General features: G+C 37.6%; 1 protein-coding gene across 7 annotated transcripts in view; it reads right to left on the minus strand.

Moving 5' to 3' along the window:
* Window positions 1-20,803, minus strand: part of DICER1 (dicer 1, ribonuclease III) — a 62,721-nt gene extending 41,918 nt beyond the window's left edge. For 4 of the 7 annotated variants that reach the window (XM_068148847.1, XM_068148844.1, XM_068148850.1 and 1 more), the window contains exons 1-3: window positions 20,459-20,640; window positions 4,480-4,545; window positions 3,516-3,616 (exon numbers count right to left, since the gene is read on the minus strand). The gene's annotated coding sequence lies outside the window, so the exon portion shown is untranslated. Of the gene's footprint in view, window positions 1-3,515; window positions 3,617-4,479; window positions 4,546-20,458; window positions 20,641-20,721 lie in introns of those variants that run through there. The other 3 variants (XM_068148846.1, XM_068148848.1, XM_068148849.1) reach the window with 3 other exon arrangements.
* Window positions 20,804-21,521: the final 718 nt, after the last annotated feature.

Here is a 21,521-nt window from a genome sequence, read left to right on the forward strand (position 1 = left end):
ACAGACACAAGAAGAAAACTAAGAACTTGCTGAAGCTGAATTTGGAGGAAGAAATGCAGAAACAAGTCATGCTTCCTGGTTACAGAGGCTGGACAAAGTAGCACAGAATCCAAACTTATCTGTTCAACTAAATTACTACTGAAAGGTCCAGTTTTATTGCCAACAATCTTGATATTTTAAGAGTAAAATCCACAATCTGATGTCCTTGATCCATGCTTAGGTGAACACTGAACTGTAGGGCTAAAACTAACCCCTTGTTTTACCATTGAATTAACTATTGTGGAAGGGCGCAAGGTTGCTAATGAACAACTAGTGACATTTAATAGCTGTTACTCCAGTCTACAGTGATTCTGCAACAGTAGTAGAGGGTTTTTAGTCACAGGACTATGTCCACGTTGAAGCAGTCCCTTGCAGCACAAAAAATTTCAAGGGAACAAAGGAATGTAAGCCAAACCAAGCAGGGCACTCAGCTGGAATAAGACATCCTGGATCTAGTCCTGCTCCGAGGACTGTTTAAAACATTTATGGAATGAAACTCTGAAATAAACAGAGAAAAGGCTAGAGCCCTGGGGACACATCTTTTGAGTTAAAATCACCAGTTGTGTGCACAGTATTTGTTATATTCATTGCAAATTAATGCAAAACTGGAACTATTTCATGCAATAATAAAAATTTATTTTTGCCATATGCTGAAACATGCTTTCTTTGATAATGCTGATCTGTAAATTTGTAGCCCATATAATCCTTGCGATACAAACATTCTTTCTAACGCTGTAGGTTTTCATCTCTGCCCAGGAATGCCTAATTTACTCTCTAAAAACAAACTGCATTGGCCAAGAAAACTCTACAGTTAGTGTCAAGGGCCAGGGTGGGGTGGAAGTCCACTTACTGTAAGGTAAATAAACCACAATATATACAAATAGACTCTTGCTGCCTGAACATTCTCTCACACAAAGCATTAAAGGGTTTGAATATCACATTCTTGGTAGGAAGCTGTATGTCCAAAAGCTACATGAAACTTGCTGAAAGATCTTACACAGAACGGATAACGGAGTAGGTACAAATAACGGAGTATTTGGGTAATGGAGGAGGTACAAATAAAAAGAATACCGTAAAATATTACGAATGTAAATTATAGTGCGGAAAATAAACTTTAAATTACAAAACATAAAAAACAGTCACTGAGGATGCTCCATACCAACTACTGCAGAAGTTTTCAGTAATGTGATTTCAACTCACATTATAAGCATTTGGTGACAACAATTGAGTTTGCTCAAGTGAAGGTCAAACTACAAGATTCCTATACCATCTGGCTTCTAAAGTTACTTTTAAAAACATACTTCTTGAAAGGATTTTACTTTCCTGAAAGCACTGGAAAAGCATGCTTTGTGAATATTGCTCCTCTACCTTCAGTTCTCTTAAGAAAATTTTTAAAAAACACATGCACTCCTCATTTTTTGGGAAGGGAGGGAGAAGCATCCCAAATTCAAACAAAAAGTTTTGTTTTCATGGAAAAAGCTTTTTAGACCTTCATCTGCAGCATACTTTGAAAATAAAGCATTTCCATTTCTGCTCCCAATTAAAAATTCAATGTTTCTAAAGAGCATCATTCCACCCAGAATTTGCAACATAAGGAAATGCTGTCAAACTATTACTCAGTAATACAAATAAGAAATCTCTTCTATACTATTCTGTCTTTAACATGCAACACAGCTGCATGAGGCACTCCTTACCTCTGTCCTCCAAGTATCTTCCACATATGCACTGCCTAACAGCAATTTTTATAATTAGTTTCACAATATTCATAAAGGAAAAAAAATAAACTAAAAAAAAAAACCCAAAACCACAAAACACAAGACACCCTCAAAAAAACCCAAAACCCACAAAAAAAACAACCCACAACAACCCCAAACTAAAAACAACCACCAAACCCCAGTATTTCAGATCTGTTCCATTTCACAAAGGGCAAACAGACTTCGTAAGTGCTTACAAAGCTCAAGTATTCCTATAGGAACCAGCTTCCCTAGTTCCCCTAGCCCAATCATCAATATTCAATGTGAATTCAGCTTAACTAGGAGAATTGTATTTGTTCTATTTTTCCAATACAGAACCAGTATAAAAGCACAAGTAGGATGTTGGTCAGCAATACTACAGCAGCAAAAGTTGCTTTCTGTTGTTCAGAAAAGCTTCATTATATTAAAATAAGATTACAGTGAGGTTCTACATTTGAATGAGCTGCTTCTGAAGCTTTTCTACAAGCAATACAGTATAGTTAACAGCTGGAATTCCTGGCAGACTACTCCTAATTGCCTGTATTATTGGAGAGAAATGGAGTACAACATGACACTTCGCAGACTCAGAAAAATGCACAACTCAAGTCCTTCATCTAGTGTTCAGTTACCAGTATGACTAAACCTGAATTTGAGATGAAAGCCTAATAAACACTTTCTGTTGCAATTAGTCTAGCTCTATCAACAGAGCAAACAAAATTATGCTGCTGTACAGTCTCTACAGCCCTATATGTCAGAGTAATACATACGGGTTGTAGGGCATTTACCAGGGCAAAAATGAAATGCGAAAACAAACATCAAATTTTCAGCATATCTATAGTGACACCAGTATAAGAGACATTCAGAATAAAATCTAGAAAAGCTAAGTTTTCCCTTTCACAAATACAGACATGAAGCCAGATTCTGGAACAAATCATGTAACTTTTAAAGATGATGCATATAATGGCCGACATCCTAACTATACAGTTGCTTAATCAGTGATGCAGAACCAGTGCTATGCAGATTCCTCTCCTTTTACCTACTTAAAAGAGTACAACAGACAAACCATGAAGTGTATAGTACCTAAGATGGAAGGCAAGGACCAATGAAACAAGAAACATTTGTGTCTTCCCTATGTTATAAAATCACATACCAATTTTTCTTTTACATGGCTTTAATCAGATAGCATCTTTCCCTGCTTTGACTGAGCTCAAATTGAAACGTACTATTGAAACTAAGAACTTTATTACCTGTAATTTACTTTCCTCAGTATTTACTTTGTATGTCCTATCTGGAACAACATATAAACTGAACTCTAATTCCAGTCCTTTGTATCTCCCCTCTCCCCACTGGTCTGTTGTGGGATTTTTGTTTGGTTTGTTTCTTGTTTTCTTTTTGCCTTTTTTTTTCCCCAATAGATTGTATTCCACCAACACAACCACATTTGAATGTAAGACTGCACACACACACATCCTTTTTAAAAACAGAATACATTTCTAACAATATCAGGCATATGTTTCATGACAAACATCATTTTTATCTATGCTACTGCTGTATCTAACCATTTATAGATAAAACAGCTACTTCCATTATTCTTCCAAAAGAATTCACAGCAAGTTGCTATAACCTCACACATCTGAAGATACTTTAGTTTAAGGTCCTGAAAAAGTTTTAAATAAAATAGAAGAATACAGTGAAGTCATACATTAAAATCTGCTTTGCCCATACTACAAAGCATAGTCTTACCGTTTTAATTTTTGCAGTCTCTGTGTTTATGCTTCCCGAACTGCATTTTGACATCATGATATCAGCTTGTAGATTAATCACATAATTTGCAAGCTTCGGCTCTTAAAAACAACAACAAAACCTATGAACTATAAGATTGTTTGAAAAGGGAACTACAATAACAGAGTTAAATGTGACATTTCAGTTGCTTTTAAACATTTGTGTCAACCTTACACTACCTTGCTGACAAAACTATAGCCCATCCCGAACAAGAATTATTTTAGTTTAGAATTAAGAATGAAAATTTAGAAGTGATTTAGAGGCTAATTTTTGGTAGTTCAAGGGTGCAAGTAAAGCAATTTTCCTTAATCCTATTTACAGGTTACTATGATTAATGATTGGTTTATGTGAGAAATACAGTACTAATACATTTCACATAATTTTACTATGTTCTGTATACCTGTACTGCTTTTATCATGAACATGGGATTTTCATTTCACAGTAAAACACCTAAAATAGGAACTGAAAACTTCTTCAATGTATTTCCACTTGCAGCTGCAATTAATACAGTAAACTCATGAAAAAGCAGCAACCATTACTTCCTAAGTACATGAACACGTTTGTTAATAGATGTAAAAATATTGTACACTTAAGATGATTTGCATAGAAATATATTGAGCTATGCAAGTAAAATTAGGAAAGACAAAAGAACTTCCTATTAACCATTCTATAAAACTACAACTTAAAAATACTGTATCTAAGCAGATCTACAATGTTCTCAAAACCCTAAAATAAAATACATGCGATATCCACCTAAAGTATGAGTTTTTCCAGACCCAAAGAGTGATTCTAAAGTAAATTTTTTTAAATCAATACTGAAAACTTAAATGCAAAAAGGATCTCGATGAAAATTTCTACTCCAATGAGTTCCATAAAGTTAACGAGATGGACACTCTCAAGATTACTTCAGTATGTTCATTTTTACCTCAAATGCTGATGCTGAGCTTTTCCAGAGTCTCCAAGACTGTAATTTTGTTTCACCCTAGGTAACCTAAAAGGCAATATAAAAAGAGAGCATTTTAACATGTACTGCCATAAAAATCAATAGTGCCATGTGGTAGTCTGTTTTCTTGCATTTCAACATTTAGCTCTGTAGCAACAGCACATGGTCCTTCAAAATCTAATTATCATATGTCCTTTTTTGGCTCGGGATACAGACAGACAGTGTCTGAAAGATCAGCCTTAGAGTACTTAGGATATATTTGCATATTTTGTTTTATGTGCTGAAGTAACTTCTAGCTGCATCCAACTAGATTTACAGTTTTTCTTCCCTGTGTTCCCTCCACATTTCACCTAATACAGTAACCTTGAAAGACATCAAAAATAAAAAAAATAAAGAACATAAGCATTGTGAGGAAACAAAAAGTGACTATTCTGCTTTACAAGATTATGTAGGGACTGCAGCACAGAAAATCTGATTAGTACTGCATTCATGCATAAAATAGGCCTACAAAATTTTATTCCTAGGGCTACCTTTTAAATTAATGCTTGCAACGATACACACATCCCCTTGTTACCTGCACAAAATACAGCAAATTGCTGCTAAGATGCAGTGACTAGAACTAAAGCTTATTAGAAGGTATCTCTTGTTATGCCTAGGTTATTTATTCACTGCCTCTAAAGCTTGAACCAGACTAATACATATACCATTGAACCACAAAACAGTTTAATAACAGAAAACTGTCACATCTTCAGTGGAAAAAAAAAATACAGAAACATACTCTAGCAGGAAAAGTAGAAAGGAAAAAGATAGCATTTAATTACCCCATCATATAGCAAATATGAACATTAGGATAACAGTTCCATTCTATCAGTATATCTAATGCCATCTATGGCTTCACACAGCAAATCTATTTTATTCCCTTGTCGTAGATGGCAAACAAAGTATACAGATCAGCAGGTAAGATCTGGGATGAAAAGAAAATATATAATTCTCCACCAACCCCAACAATTTCCTTTGGCACATCAAAGACATAAACCAGAAGATTGCGGCTTTAATCGATTGGCAGACATGAATTACAGTAGGCCCTTTGAATGCCGAAGCCACCATAAAACCAGACAGGCCACATTCCTAAGATGCAGTCAAGTTCTAGTACAAAACAGGGAGCTTATATCACATTAGCATCTAAATGGTCTTGGTGCACCCACTTAGACAAAAGCCTGTTGGGGTAGACGACCAACTTTTCCCATCTGCAGGCCAAAGGCATCTGCAGCTTGCCATGATCCTAGTCAAACAATGGAGACAGCTAGGGTTTACCACAGCAAATAACACGCCCAGCCCCTCAAGCACTTGACTGTATCACTAGAGTCCAAGCTGAAGAGTTGTTTTTGTTATTGCAGGGATTTTTCTGTTGTGTTGTTTTAAACAACATTAAAGTAAAATGAATTATTTTTTCTTTTTACCATGACTGAGGATCTCATTAAAAGACAGCAAAAGGGACAAAAATCAATGGCATTGACACTGCTAAAAATTAGATTTGTAGAATATCTTCTATTGAACAGAAACACCACTATTATTTCTTTTTTTAAAAAGGATTTCTATTAGAGGTCAACATTCACATCTTTTACCTAAAGGCAGAAGGTGAGAATTCCAAGATAACTAGCCATCTGAAGTGTCTAACTAAACACACTACAACCACATCAAATACTCAAAGAATAAAGCAGCAACGTTAAAAATAGTTCCTATATAAAGACATCAAGGCAAGCATCCAAGATGTGACATACCAGTCACTTCAACAAACCTTTAGCGCTCTACAAGACTGTAAGTAACCTCTAGTCACTTCTGCAAATCTCAGCCAAGATATTCAATCATCGTGGCTATTTGCGAATACAAAACACAAATACCTAAATATATCAAATAGCATACAGAAGAATAGATCAAGATGTTTTTACTTCCTGGTTTTGTAACTCAGCAGTTGAAAATGATCACATGAATATGATACTTAATTGATGCTATTAAAAAAAGACTGTCAGAAATCAGAGGACTGTAATTTACAGTTAAAGATCTACTGACATACTACAGGCTGAATCAGAAAGACTACCAACATTCTTGCTCTTCAGCATCTTTTACCTTCAGAAACTCTTCCCTCCATCCCAGTAATTATGTTAATATCTCATTAAACTATTATTCAAACTGTTAACTTGAAAATTAAGTTCTTGTCTTGCAAGAAGATCTACGCAATTCAAGTCTTAGGCTCACAATAGAGCTATGGTGAAGCAAATTATCTTCATGCAATTGCAAATGAATTCCATCGAATGGAACAGCAACAGAGGGAGTAAGGTAAAAATTACCATTATGACTGGGAGGAAACAGTCTGTCTGGGTTGGCATCCTGTCTCTCTCCATAATTATAGCTGGACGAAGATGCTGGGGGGTGGGAACAGGCAACTTTAAAACAGGACTTATCCTTCTGTTCCATGTGTTATTCCAGAAATCTTGTATTTAATTTTTTTCTTTAGTTTATTATGGTACAAACAATGTTAGTCAGAAATCACAGTACAAACTCCCTACTGACTCAGATTAACTCCAAAACAAAATACTCTACATATCCAAGGAACTAAACCTTTTCAATGGAAGTCAGGGGGGGAAATAAAACTAAATTACACTCAGAACACACCTCTCTAAATAACAATAAAAAAATCCAAGCTACATGAACACTCTGAAACATACTTACTTATTATTTAGTTTATATAAATGTTATGTTCAAGCTTCTCAAGTACCTAACTGGAAGGCAATTAAGCAAATGCTAGGGCATGGACTTCTCTCTTCCCCAATCTGGGTACAAGCTTGAAGGCAAGTACAGTTCCAAGGCACCAATTATTGTTGCCTATAAAAGTAGCAGCTGCCCCCTGAATATAACCCCATGTGGGGATTTAAATCTCATTATTTCCATAAACATAAATCCTTTCTCTCCATGTGGCAAAAAGTCAAGCTTCCCAAAATATGGATGTTTGACAGTTTCCTATTATCCCTGTGCCAGAACATCCAACATTACTAAGAATCCCACATTACAAAAGGGCTTTCTCTAAAGTTAATAACCATACTGATGCAAGACCTACAGATACTTGGGTTAAGTTACTCTCTAGAATTTCAACCAAGCCTAAACCAAGAGTTTAGATCTCCTATGATTAGTCATGATATTAATATATGTATGATCCAAGAATTGGTGATAGGCTAAGTTTCACCAAAAATGTATTTATTATTAACAGTGCAAACAAATTCACTCTAATACAACCTAAAATACAGGAGCGTGGTAGTTTTAAGTACCAAAAAAAAAAAATTGCACACCATGAAATACATCACATAGTTTCCAGGTATTTTGAATTTTCTAGCTCTAATAAATTAAAATAACCTTTAGCATGAGTAATAACTAGCACTTTGTCTGAAACAAACTAAAAAACCTGCCATCTTCAAGGCAGGAGCTTTTTATCCTACTGAAGAGTTATGGCTCAGCATAGAAGCAGTTACTAAAATCATATACACCTAGCTGAATCCCATTAACATCATGCTAAAGAGATACAATACTTTATAGATACTGTTATTTCCCTCTATGTAAATATATTCATTTAGACTAGAACATGATCTTTCTCTAAATTCTTTCCAGTTAAACTAATATAAGACTTCAGCAGGATATATCAATTAGCAACGTCTATTTATTTTCACAGAATAGTAGGGATTGAAGGGACTTCAAAAGATCATCTAGTCCAACTCTCCTGCCAGAGCAGGATCACTTATTTTGATGCATAAATCTTCATTTTTCAGTATTATCAAATAAAGCACACAGATTTGAATACTGCCTGAGATTCCAGACTGTTAGGAAGCCACAAATATTACAGTTTACTAGTGTAAGTTTCATGTAGTGTTTTCATGCCACAGGTTATTACTGTTGACCTTTGAGAAGAACTGACATGATACTGAAACTGATTCAGATATATTAAAATATTTACTTGGCAAACAAGTAGTGATGGGAAAGCTATAGTCCGTATATGAGATGAAGTGTCAAAAAATAACAGCATGTTATGAGATATGCCTGTTTTCTATATTCTCAGTCCTGAACTGTACATGAGAAAAAATGGAATGTCTAGCACTGTATGCCTTAAAAGTTTTCATTGAATAAAAAACACCTACATTTTTAACAGATGCCTTAAATGGAAGTCCTAGGTTTAAAAGTAATAGTGGAATCATGATTGACTTTGAAAAATAAAAATATTCAAGATCCACATAATACAATTGCAACAGAGCTTCCTCTTCCCAATATGCAGAATCATAGGTGTCTAAACACTGAGAAGCTCTAAATTTTAAAGATTTTATTTCTCCTTCAGAAGCTTTTAATTCTGATTAACTATAAAAGACAGCACAAGGCCAGAGTTAAATAGTCTAACAGGTTATGGAATTGTGAAGTAATCTGATCATAAGGGTTCCTCAACTCCAATACTGGTGCAACTGTGCATCAGTAACATTTCCAGTGCAGAGAAAGAAATTAGACAACAGTCATTCTTGATTCAACCACTGCCCAATCTTACACAGCAGCAGAACAAATGCAAGATGAAAAAGAGTTAACTGGAGATAAGTATCCTTGAGAAATTTCTCTGAATGTATATTAATATTTATCTTTGCCTAATGCGAAGTCTACATTAGTTAAGAATCTTTCAGTCTCATGCATCATTCATCCAATTTTTCACAGTAGCTCAGCACACTACATACGTTGTAATGAACACTCCTCATATCGGATAAAGCCAAAAAGTATCCAGTTGTTCCTTCTTGTTGAATGAAATTTTAAAAAGGGCAAAAAGCTTCAAAACTCTAAGCAAGCCATTTTGCCACAGTCATCACTTTAAAATAAAGGGAGAGAGTGGCGAGAATTTTTTTACTCCTTGTTTCTCAGAGTGGAGTGAAAGTTATTCTTACATAAAAGCAAAAGCATTCCCAGCTATGCAAATAAAATGAGGGTTGCAGACATCAAAGCAATTGTGGTTTACTGAATACATCATTAATCATTTAATTATTGAGGCAGGTCAGAACATATTGCTAAACAATTTCACTTCTATATTATCTAGACCAGCTAGGGCTGAGAAGTAATGCTTTAAAGGAGTTAAATCTCTTTAAATGGTGTAGTTAAGCTTTTTACACAAGTTTGGAATCTGGAAGCAATATAACTAAATTAATATAGTACTGCACTAGCCAATTAACTCTTCTGCAGAGCACAACTCAGAACTCCTATTGTTCTTTAAATTGCACACTGTCTGAATGACTGGCACAATATTGCACTGGAAAGACATATATACATGAATATGGTCTGCAGTCATCAGATGAAAGGAGTCCCACTTCTGTAACACTAAAATGTAGTCCTGTGATTCAATCAGTCCTGGAATGCATTTTCGGGGCAGAACACAAATACACTAGTTTCAGTAGAGTCCCTTTTCTAAAAGTATCACTTTACATCTTGCTTTACCCAGAATTACCAGCTCTACAACACTGGCTGTCATAATGGCACTATCAAAAATATAGAAAATATGAAGCAAAAGAAAGAATTCCGTCCTGTTCTTTCCACATCAGTTGTGCTTTGTGCAATTATCAAATCACATGTCATTATGCCAAATATCTAATTATCAGAAGTATAAGAGTAGGCATTTTACATGTTGATTGTGGCAACATTAGGCGGCCAATGTCAAGCAACCATCAGCAAAATCTCTTAAGGTGCTGTACTACTTCAGTAGTTCTGAGTTTTCTGAAATAATGCAGCCAAATTCTTTGAGTTCTCTGACAGCTATATCAGCAGAGCCAGGATTGTCTTCCATTTCTGCAGATACCCTAGCATCTTACTCTGGATACATTATGATCTGAAAAGAGAAAGTAACAGTCTAGCAGGTGTATTCACTGCAGAAATCCTGGTGATTGACAAGACTGGGGAAGATGACAGAAGAATCAGTTAAACAATGGAACACATCTCCACCATTTTTAATTTGGGAAAAGAAAAAAAAAGTACAGATTCATGTATGATCATATCACTTTTTTGATCTGGGCAGCTCTACGAATGCTTCAATACTTTCATCACTTAGTGATGATGCGTAATGGAATAGGAGTATTTGCTCCTCATTTATTCTCACCATGCCCCTGAGGATACTCAATTCCAGCGGGTAGTCAGACCAACTGGTTCTCCAGAGGTCAGCCAAATCCAGACTCTCTGAAGACATCCATGAAGCAGTACAGAAGGGAATGGATGAGAAGAAACTCTGCCACCACTTAAATGACAAAAGAACTCAATCTAGTTCTGAGGGAATCAAAGAAAAGGAGCAAATCTCTAGAATCACACTGGAAAAACATGAATGCAATCCATGTCTTGGAAAAGCAGCAAGACTTAAAAAATTCCATCTCATTTAAAGTCTGAAAGTACCAAAACATTCCAAGTAGGGAAATATCAAGCATTTTAAGGTAAATTACACCATTTTTATCTTCCCAATAATAAATCTGATTAAAACAATGGTGTTAATATCTCTTAATTTTGATTTATATTCGGAAACTATACATAACTATACATATAAGGTTTCTTACGGAACTAAACTTTCTATTAGTTACTAACTTATTTTGTTTTGTCTTAGAAACAAGTCTTTCCATATTGATTGTTATTTACCTTGGTTTGCAACTATTAAATATAGGCATCTGATCAGTTAGGAGGGTAGTGTCACAGCCATTATTAGCATCCAAGTAATTACACCATTCAGCTTATTAATGGTATGTTCCATTACATAGAACAATTTTCCCGCTGCCTATCACACACATTACCACATGTTTGAAAAGAATTTACAGCTCAATGCAAACATCTCTAAAAATTGGGGGAAAAAAAGCCACTTTAAATTATGCAAAATAAATAATTAAGTACAACCAGCTTTCTATTTCATTGACAAATCATCTGCTTTAATGAGCTGACTTATTTAAAGGCATAAACTGATGCACTAAAATGCATAAAGAGGCAGATAATTGATTTGTATGAATTGCAGAATGGTTTAAGCAGATTACACGCCTACATACTTTTCAATGAGATTGCAGAGATATCCCACTTCTTCCTCAGCACTGTTTTCTCAACTCTGAACAACAGGAAATCTCTCACTTCTCCTTAGTTAACAGATTAATTACGCCTCCTTTCTTGCACAATAAAAAGCAAAAGTACTGTTTGGAAAAATGCATAGCTAGCTTTCATTATTTAAAAGACTGAATAGACAGATACTTACTAGAGGTAGGATACAATTCCAACACACTAACTGGTAAAAAACAAACGCAACAAATAAATCTACTTCCAATAGGATTATATACAAGGCATTTTCATATAGCTTAATAAACCATAATTTCTCTAGATTGGTATTTTGGTTTAGTTCTCTCAAATATGTTTATAAAAATCTATGTCTGGCTGCACAGTAATGAAAATATGAGATTCCTGATGCAAACTACAGGAAAGTCACTTCATATTATTTCACTTTTCTTTCATTTTCACTCAGAAAGACAAAAATGTTGTGTAAGATAAGCTCCAGGATCACAGCTTAGAATGTATTTAATACAGTACTATCATACATACAAGAGCATCACTCTTATTGAAGTTATTCACTCTTCAACCTACATGCTACCTTTAGCCCTCTTGAGTTGGCACAACTGCTTCCAGGTAATTTGTGAACACATCTAGAGACAGATTGGAAGTTTATTCTGTGTGATTTCTTTATTTCTTTGATGAATTAGTCTCCTTATGCCACTTTACAGTACAACCTCAAAAAAGCTTGCACCAATAAAGCTTTTTTAAAAAAATGTATCTTAACTGTACTATCACCATACAGTTACATGTTTTAACAAACACTGCAGTCAGTTTTCACCATAAAACTGAGTTTAGCCTATTGGGAAGGGGACTGGGGGGGAAGGGGGTGAGTGGGTTAGTCTAGAAAATGCATATAGCCTGACCCTGCCCTCAATTCTATGATGAAGGCAAGTTTATGTGGTGGGGACACGCACCTTTACTCAAGGCATGGGACAAAAAAAAAACCAAAAAAAACCAAGACAAAAACCCATCAAACCTAGAAAGTTTCCCTGATTAACAAAAATGACTTGCCTCTCTCAACTAGTCCAACTTGTTACTTTTGCATTTCCCAAATAATTAAAGCACTCTATTGTGGATAATATGGGGTCTTAATGCTTTGGTTTTAAATGAAGAATTACAAATCTCCACCATGTTGACTACAAACAAAGTAATCGCTTGTATGCTTTTGGTTTGGGTTTTGTTTGTGTGGTTTCTTGGGTTTGGGTTTTGCAGGGTGTTTTCTTTGGTTGGGGTTTTGTTTGTTTAAGATCAGGCCAATGATTTGCCTTTCCCTCACTGAAGACTAACCACTCTGCTTTCAAGAACTTCTAAAGCAAATCAAAGTATGCTGCAGAACTTGATCACACATTACCTAGAAAAACTATCCCATCACTTTCAGAGGAATGGAAAACTGGATAGAGGAGTACATTCATTTTTAGATTATTTTTATTTGTATTTGATTACCTTGGAATACATAATTACTACATTTGAGCAAAACTGGAAAAGCTACCCTAAGATTTCAATAGGTTTCTTCTATAGTCATCTAGTAAATGGATTTACAACTACAAATTAACAATAGATAAAACCAGGAGGTTTTAAACTGGGCATAAATGTGGATCCAAATTTCCCAAGGTAATAGCTAGGGTCTAAATGCTCCACATGGAAAAATGCATTTTCTGACAGTTGTTAAAAAACTGTTAAAACCTTTTAAAACTTTACTCACGAAACAGATGTTGTTAAATCCAACTGCATTTTTATTCTATTTTCTAACACACCATAAGCTTTCCCCCCACACTTTGGTTCATATTATGGATTTACTACAGCTGATTTTCATAAACAAACCCTCAAGATCACTGTGATAATACACCTGTTTATAACATTAAGTCAAAAAAGTAGATGATTGAGGAATTAATAGGTAAGAAGAAAAAAAGAAATTAAAAAAAATCAATACTCACCAAGGAAGACAATCAAGTGGAAAGTAGCATTTTAGGATTATATTTGGTTCAATCCCCTGGCAATTGAGGGCTAAACCCACCCTCACAGCTCCTTTCCCTCCCTGAACAGCTCTGATGCTTGTCTGACCATTTGGGTAAAGACCATTTGGGTGAAAACCAGTTTGGCCACTAAGTGATTTTTTTTTTTTTTTTTTTTTTATTACCTAGGAAATTTTTTTGCTCATTCAGCAAAATTAATTAAGTCATTGATGGGGATCACATGAGTATTAAGAGTCAGCATGAGGAGACATGTGTCATTCATTTTGACAGCCACTAGACTGCCTGCACTATGAAAACAAACAAATTGGATTCAAACGGTTTTGACTCGCTCAAACCCAGACACCAGCTTCTGTTCTCTATTGCTAACTGTTGCTGAGCTGTGTTACACTAATGTTAATAAACCTAAAAAATCCAGAAACAAAAAGTTCTTGCTGTCTAGTCCAAAACTATTTGAATGCAGCAAAAAAAGTCCCAAAAACACCTAGTGGCAGCAGACAGCAGTAACAGCATAAACCAAGAAAAGATTTTAACAACTGTTAATGTAATCGTAGAATGGCTTGAGTTGGAAGGGTCCTCAATGATCATCTAGTTCCATTCCCCCTACCATGGGCAGGGACACCTTCCATTAGACCAGACTGCCCTAGGCCTCATACAGCCTGGCTTTGAACGCCTGCAGAGAGGCGACAACCCTAATCTCCCTGGGCAACCTGTTCCAGTGTCTCATCACCCCTAATGTAAAGAATTTCTTTCTAATATACACTCTAAATCTACACTCCTTAAGTCTAAAGCCATTCCCTCTCATCCCATCACAATAAGCTCCTGGCTTTCTTGTATGCTCCCTTCAGGTACTGGAAAGGCCACTATAAGGTCTCCCAGGAGCTTTTTTTTCTCCAGACTGAACAGCCCCAACTGCTGGCAACAGTTGGCAGCCAGTGTATACATTAGCAGTATTACTGGCATGCTACTGAAAATCCTGGCCAGAAATCAGCATCACTCCAGTCACTACAGGCCCTAAAATCATTCACTAATTCCTTGTAAACTCTCATCCACTGAGATAACTGGCCAATTACCAGTTTTAACAAATAAATAATTTTGTCACTGAAAACTCACTTTCTGTTCAGTTTAGAAAACACAGTTTTTAGAAGACCATTTTCCAGACAATTTAGTATTAATCAAGGCAGATTTCACTTCTCAACTTCTACAAAGAGCATTAACTACGCAAAGGTTACCATAAGGAAAATTAAAGTTCATTTCACATTTTTCAAAGACCCAGGGAGCATATAGATGTTTTTGGCATTCTTCCAGTCCTTTTTCACCTACCTATTTCAAGGTAAAAATGAAGGCCTACGTTGCCCATGATGTTCATAAACCTACACCACCTTCGCCAGAGCTTTGTCATCTGTCGCAGATCAAACACTTTCCCCTCAAATCCCTCAGTAGATGATATAGATACTTCTTCAGAGGAAAATTTCACTAAATTATCATATTTCTGATTACAGAATAAATAAATAAAAATCAACTGACTTATTGAGCATATAAACTTATGGACTTGAGTATCTGGCTATACTTTTATTTATTTATAGTCCTTGAAAGTATACATCAGACAGCTTCTTCTTTCTCTAGGAGTTACAGCTTGCTATGTTTCTTTAGCATCAAAATAAGTCTGGAGGCTGCTGCAGACAAGAGTTCAATATTCTTTGGAAACAACAAATAAAGAAAACCTCCCCTCCCTCAAACCTCCCTCTCCCTTCCCCCCCCTCCCCCTTTTTTTTTAAGTAGTAGAAAATTATAAGGTGGTCCATGGGAATTTTTTTATTTTCATAAGCTAACCACAGAAGTTGCTTACAATAACTGTACAAATAATGAGAAAGAACAGAGGAATAATCCCATAGCTTTTTGTAACATGCCTCTGTCACTTCCTTCTTACTGTCTCTGTCATTCATGCTGAGTCTGTTCACTGCAGCAGAAGGAAATATTTATTTCCTAGGGTCAATTTTCCTCTTATTTTGCCTCACAGCAACAGGAAAGCAAAAGTAGAAAGAATAAATTAAGACTACACTCATAGCTTCCTGGGGTCTCACAGCAGTGAGTACTAGCAGCAGTGCACTTTTTCATTACAATCACCTACATCCAATATTAATTTGGTTTCTAAAGTCTTGAAGATTATTCAAACAGCACTCTGTTAGACAGCAATAGCAAAGAAAAATTATGTTCAGGAACTGGGGAGGACATGCTTTATTTCCCCAAAACAACTAACAGACTTCATATCACTTCTTAATAACTGTACAAAGCAAACAGACAATGTAAGTGTTTAACTTTAGTGGAAAGATGGCAAAAGGTCACTGAAAAAATGTGAGGCCAAAGCTTTTAGTAGCACTGTGTGTGCTTAATTTCTTTTTATGTCCCCTTTCAAAAACAAAAGCCAGCTAGCCATTGACCATGAAGGTAGCGAGGCAGGAAAGTTCATCTGCTCCAAAATACAAAGTGAGGTGCTAAAAGTTTTGCTATCAGTAAGTGGGTAGTTTTAAGATTCCAAACCAGTTTTCAAAACAAAAAAGTTATTAGAAAAAACCTGACTGACTTGTTTTTATACCACTAACAATCTATCAGAAATCAGATTCTAAAAGAGGAGACAGGCACTGGAAACCAGGTTTTAATAATTAACAGTGTGAGTTTGACTCGGGGTGGGGTTTTTTTGCATGTACAAGGAGAAAAAAACACCCCACACCAAACCACCACCACAAATATATTTACGATCAGTTTAAAACAATGCAACACGTAAATCCCAATGCCAGCTAAAATACTCCCAACCTGACCATCTCTGTCTACAGTAATCAGTCTCTCAAGTCAACATCCACCCCACTGCATCTCAGATATAAATGCACACTTCCTCAGTGAACCCAAAGGAACTTATCCTTTAGGAAGAGCAATAGAAGATGCAAAATATTGACACACACTGACCATGCCAGCTTACACAGCACAAGTACTAAGCCACAGACATAAAAGAGAAAAAGAAAAAACGTAGAGAAACGCAGGTCTTCTACAATGCTATCATGTATTAGCAAGCACCAGAAGAGAACACTTTGAGTTCTTTTTCCTTTGTAAGAAGGAATCCAAAAGTACCACGTGCCAACCAAAACAAGGATCACAGATTCACAAGTGTGTTGTACAACAAGGAGTACTAAAGTCTCTTGGATTTAGGAGTATTTACATAAGGAAAAGTTTGAGAACATTGCTCTCCTTTTCCCACTGAAGATGGGTATTTCAGCACCTCCAGCTGTGCAACAATGCAAGTAATTTCTTGATACTACTTTCAATTCTCTGCTTCATGACTGTAGGAATTTGAAGGTGATGAATGTTAGGGTAAAATTATTTTACTAGTGCGATCTGTAATACAGAATACAAATAACAAAGGAGTTTGAGATATACTACCCAACATTCAAACTTGAAAACAAATGATGTTACTAGGTAAGGCATGGAAGAGCTACCAAAACAAAGAATTCATCTAATAAAATACCATGACATATATTAAAGTGAGCACTGTTTTGTCCTGCAGATTACATCTTTTAGAACAGTTACTTTAATTACATTCTTACATCCATCACGCCCTCAACTGAATGCCAAGACATGAAATCCTCACCAAAGACTCCAGCAGCCAGCTACAAAATGAACTTTTATTTTTCACTATTAGGTTTCTTCTTTTCTGGTTTATCACAATACGTATGGAAGTCATGAAAGGCTAAAAGACAAAGACATCTGGATGGTGTAAAGAAAAATCATGCTTTGTCCTCTACTCAGATCATTCTGAGCCTTCAGGGTAGAGTGTTCTAAAAGCATATTGAACTATATAGAAGCTCTTGTTCTATAATACTATAATTATACTTCTGCTTTCTTTAAAGGCAGACACTTCCTGGAAAAGTAGATAAATAACAATTCTGTGATATTAGTCTGAAGAAATCACTGTTGAACACAAGGTGATGAAATACATCACTGGTGGTCATTGGTTACATAGGCATTAAGTCATAGGAACCATCTAAGCATCACAAGAACAATCTATGAAATTCAGTATAGTCCCTAGTTTCTAGGGCTACAACAGAAGAAAAAAACACAGGAATTCCTCACAGAGAATTATGGAATAATGGAACAACTCATCTCAAATAATGTTTTGATGTTTTACCTGCTGACTGATAGACTAGACTGTGCCTTGAAACAAAACTCCTGGCAGTAGTTGAAGCATTTACTACATTTATTATCTCTAAAGTGTACAGTCTTTTTCATAAACTTCCTGAACTCTCACTCTGGTTTATGTTCTATCCCTTACCCAAAAGGAAATCAGAATATCTAAACTCCAAGTTTACCATATATATTTAGCTAAATAGCTTCTTGCCCTAAGAAGGATATACATGGTTTTGTACCTGGTTTTGCCAGTAACTTGGTACAGATCTATGTGTAACTTGGGTTACAGATCTATGTATGTTCTGTTACCAACTGAAACCAAATGGAGGTGTGACAGTAATTGATTCTAATCAGCTGTGCTAAAGCAACTTTGTACAATCTATTAACCTTTCTGCAAAACAGGGAAAGAACTTTGGTTTTTTTGAAGCAGGAAATGAGAAACATCTATGGGGTAAACAAAAACAATGAGAGTAGTTTTATTTAAGCTACAGGTTCTGCTTTTTTTCCTCGTAGGCTAGAGAGGACCAACACATTTCTTTAAAAGAAAAAAAAAAAAAACAAAACACCAAACACCACCATATAACCAAACCAGTATGTAATTTCTATAAAAACATTAATGTAGTATTATGTCTGAAACAGCTGTCTAGCTTGTTAGCTTCTCTCCAGCACTAACCAATGGAGGCCATTTATGAAGGAGTGTAATAGAAGGGCAAACAAGAATACCTTCTACTCACCAGTCACCTTGATTTTTGAGTCTGAGAAGACACTCCTGTATTTCAGTCATAGTCTTTGACCTTTCCCCCTACAAATTAAATGTTTAAATTTCCTTGCAAACTTTTGGTTAGACACAGTGTAAAGGAGTATCTAATTTGTTCTGAATCCAAGTACCTAAGTTTTTCAAAAATAAGAGAAAAAGAAAAACAAACCTCTGAACAGCTCCCTACCTCCTTTCTTCACAACCAAGTTTCATGTCTCTTAGGCCTCCACTAGTATGTCTGTCTCTGACTAGGTGAAAAGCCCTAGTCAATTTTCAATATACCTTTCTCCTAGGCTAACACAACTTTCTTGAAATAGAAGGGACATACAGAAGAAATACCCAAGCTGCATTTAGTATTAAATATATGGCCCCAGGAAGGATTTATACAATAGCATACTGATGTCATTTTCTTCCCAATTGACTGTTAATTCTAGCATTATTCATTTTCTGACTGCTGAATACTGAGCTGCTACTATCAAAGAACTGTATCACCGTGATGCTTCACAGACAGCATTAGCTAATTCATAGATCAGCACTTCCAAGCATAATTTTTTTTCATTATATATTAATCCATACAACTAAAAATGATTACACAACTAAAAGCACCTTCCAGCTGAAAACTTCTAGTAGCATCTTCTCAGCTTTTTTTGTAGTATCAGACTACAGTATTTCCTTTACAGATGGACAACAGGAAAAACCCTCTTAAATATTTAGAATAATTATGGCATAATAGAAATCAGTTTCAGTATGTGTCCCAGATCAACTTGTTAAAACAAGCACCACACAGCCTACTGAACACACATAGTTTGCACTTCAAGAGACCACTCAAAATGGCTTATTAATTAAGAGGTAAAACAGTACAAAACAAGCATCTGCAAAAATGGTTTGATTTTCCTTTTTGTTGTTTCTTTAAATGTGATCATCTCCCAGCCAACAGAATTTCACCACTTCAGCCAAGTAACGTGAAGTCTTAACAACAAAAATACTCCTAACCACCTTAAGCACCAAATACCCTCCAGATTTCTTGCAGCTGAAGTTAGCTGAATCTCTGAAGACATTCGTTTCTAAACAATAATTTCTAGTTAATGATAATACATAACAGATATTCCTTTTATTTTTCAAATGTATCATAATCCATTTTCTACTCATTCGGATTTTTTTTTAATTACCCAACACTGAAGCAAGGTCCAGTGCAAAAAATATTCGTCTTTTTAACCTTTTTTATCCTTTTCAACTTGCGATCACACAGCGCAAGGTCTGCTTTAACAACACTGCCCCTACATTTTATTTTTTTTTTCCACTCCATGCACTGCCTTAATTTGAAATTGGAGAGAACAGAAAGGAAGCAAAGAGCTAAGTTCTTATACCACCTTTAACATTAGCACTTCAGAGCGGAAACTCTTTACTACCCTACCCTGCTTCCCACAACCCCATCTGACACGACAGAGGGGCTCAAGAGACCCCCAGCCCTGGGAGGCACAGCGCAGACACTCAGAACGCACACCCCAGCAGGCCTCCAGCGCAGCTGCCCGGGGGGCGCGGAGCCAGAAGAGACAAAGCCGAGAGGGGCCAGAGCGCGGCCCCCACAGTACGGGCTCTCCCGCCACCCCACACGCGGGGCTCGGGCCCTGCCAGCGTCGGCGCCCACAAGAAGTTGCCGAGGCTGATCCTGGGGCACGGAAGTGAGCGCTGGCTTCTCCAGGACCCGTAAAGACAGGGCCGGTCGCTGGGACGGAGGCGGGGCAGACCTAACAGGGCCCCAGCGGTGAGAGGGCAGAGAGGGAGCCACAGCCGCCATCCCAGCCCGCTCGGCGGCGGGGCCTCAGACTGGCGCGGGCGGCGGGCTCCAATACCCGTGCTCGGCCTCCATGCAGATCCTGAAGCAAGGGGCAGACGTACGGGGAGAGCCATCTCCTACCTGCTCGGACGGGACCCAGCCCGGTGCTTCCCCCCACTACAGGCCGCGTCTCATTGTGGTGGTGGTGCTGCTGCCGCTGCCGCCGCCGCCATTTCGCCGCTGCTTCACTCCCCCCAACTGTCAGGTTCCTCCATTCACCTGGGCCCGGGACAGCCTCCTTCCCCCTCCCTTCCCCCTGTGCCGCCAGCCCTACGCAAACGGAGCACTTCCCCCACCCCTCCCACCCATACCAACGAGGGCCGCCCAGCGCCCGCAACGCAAACCTGCTCCGAGAATTCCACTCTGCGCAGCTCACACGCTTCACATGCTCACGCTATGAAAGGAACTAGACGATTGGCGGCGAACGCCGGGTAAAAGGTGAAAGGTTCATAAGGCAGCCAATACACTAGCGGGATACAGCAACCGCCGGGGAGCTGCCGGGTGGTCCAGAGTCTCACGTGTGCGCGTCCTCCCCTCCCCCGCGCCGGCTGATTGGGAGGTGCTGGGCCCCCTGCGCTACCCTGCGCTCACGCGTTTGGGCGGGTCTCGCCCGCGCGGGACACGGCGGGAGCAGCGGGAGCACCCGCCATCTTGGAGGACGGGCTGGCGAGAGTTCACTGTGTGTGGAGCTGCCGACGCCGCCGCAGGCCCGCAGCCTCCCGCCGAGGCGAGGCTGGTCATGAAGAGACGGATCTAAGGGAATAGGCTTGACCTGTCGTACAATTCCAGGCAAGCCATCATTTTGGTAGCGTCTGCCTAGAGGATCACTGAGCTCTCTTATCACTGTGTAACTACATCTCACCTTCTTGTACACACAGTAATCATTTCCGTCAGAAGTAGCATTACTTACAAAGGCCTACGTGCACCAGGAAGATGGCGCCCTCAGTATTTGCAGGTGCTAGGCCCAGAAGGTAGAAGGACTGCTGGAGATGGTTGAGTTTATGTGTACTCCCTAAGCAGCATCTCCTTGTGCCAGTGTAAGGCAAACTGACTAGCTGGACCGCTGGTTTTATACCAGTTTCTTGTCAACATTCACTGGCTTGAGTGATGTTACTAGCTACTACTGATACACTGTTTTATTTCT

Source organism: Melanerpes formicivorus, unplaced genomic scaffold, assembly GCF_026170545.1.
Source record: "Melanerpes formicivorus ecotype bairdi unplaced genomic scaffold, bMelFor1.0.p_v2 SCAF_17, whole genome shotgun sequence".
In the NCBI taxonomy this organism is placed as follows: domain Eukaryota; kingdom Metazoa; phylum Chordata; class Aves; order Piciformes; family Picidae; genus Melanerpes; species Melanerpes formicivorus.